The following is a 1,501-nucleotide window of genomic DNA, read 5'->3' as shown; positions in this document are numbered from 1 at the left end:
CTCTTACAGATCTCAGAATCCACTACTTAACAAAAGGGCATCAATGCAGGACCTCACCCCTAAATCTGGAGGAATGCACTGGAAAAAAGCCAAGACAGAAGGCTATGGTGACTGGTTCCACATCGCTTGCTTTGTCTAAGTTCTTATGCAACATAGGACCACTTACATATGGGTGAACATACTCACAGGGAGCTGGCTCTACAAACAACAGTCATAAATCAAGGAAATGCCCCAAACAGACTTGCCTACATATAATATGAGAGAGGTATTTTCTCGGTAGAGACTCTCTTTCCCAGATAATTGTAGACAGATCTGTGTAACATTGAATAAACAACACCACCATGAACAAAAACATGTTGCTATTTAGCATGTTTCCAGTGTTACCACTCCTGTTTTCTGAAGTCTGCATGAACACTCAAAGAGGCACCATGTACTCAGTCATAGACATGGGAAAATTCTAACCCTACTCCACTGGCAGTGGAATTTGTAATTTCAGAGTCACCCAGGTGGTACTGGTTTTGAAGGCATGAAGTGTGATGGAGAGCATCTGAAGCTTGGCACTGTGAGAGGCCAGGAGAGGTCATTGGTGGAGGTACAGCTTCAGTGGCAGTTGAAGGCCCATGTTTGAAGGGGTCATGCAGAAGTTGAGGTTTGGGCCCATTAAGAGAGCCTATGAGAGGCTATTGCTGAAAGAGCAGACTAGTCACATTGGAAAATCCCAGTGTGATGGAAATGCCAGTATCATGTGATGGCCCCAAAATTAACAGCAGCATTGAATGTAGCAAGCCAGTATATAGCACCCTCTATGCCTTCTAAATCCTCAAGCCTCCTGGTAACTGACCTCTTTTGATTTCCTGTCCTGACTTCTTCCAGTGACTCTTCTCACTTTTACCTGTCTTTGGATCCCTTTTCCATAACTGGGATACCTTCTTCTAGCGTAAATAGAAAAATACACACTTTTATAAGTCAGCATATATCCATGGTATTCCTTCCCTTTCCTGAGGGGAAGTCCAATATATCTTCCCAATTTTCTTTGCTCATGATTTTTCATTGCAGCAAGAGAAACCCTAAGTAAGAGAATTTATTTGGTCCATATGGTTTGCTCAAATTCATAGAAAGCAGCTATTAATGGATTGTTATTTTACTGTCTCAGAAAATACACATTATATTGAAGAATGATCCTGCCTGGATGGAGTGCAGGGAGTAGGATGATCTGAAGAAATCCTGTGACAGAGAACAAACAATTGGCTAGTAGAGGGCAGGACTGACACACAGTAAAAATGGTACTTGCGTTGTGTGTTTTCACCAAATCCTAGGCTGAGGAGCCCCTCTTCATACCCGCCTCCCCAAATCTTGACAGCATGAATGAGGATTGCTTCTTAGTGAACTTTTTTGCCTTTCTTTGGACCCTTTCCCCCTAGCTGGACTGCCTTGTTTGGCCTCAGTGAGAGAAGATACATTTAGTCTTCAAGCAATTTGGTGTGGCTGGGGAGTGGGATAC

This window comes from Rattus rattus, chromosome 11 (genome assembly GCF_011064425.1).
Source record: "Rattus rattus isolate New Zealand chromosome 11, Rrattus_CSIRO_v1, whole genome shotgun sequence".
NCBI classification, from domain to species: domain Eukaryota; kingdom Metazoa; phylum Chordata; class Mammalia; order Rodentia; family Muridae; genus Rattus; species Rattus rattus.
The sequence above is the reverse complement of the archived record's forward strand: the minus strand, read 5'-3'. Positions refer to the sequence as shown.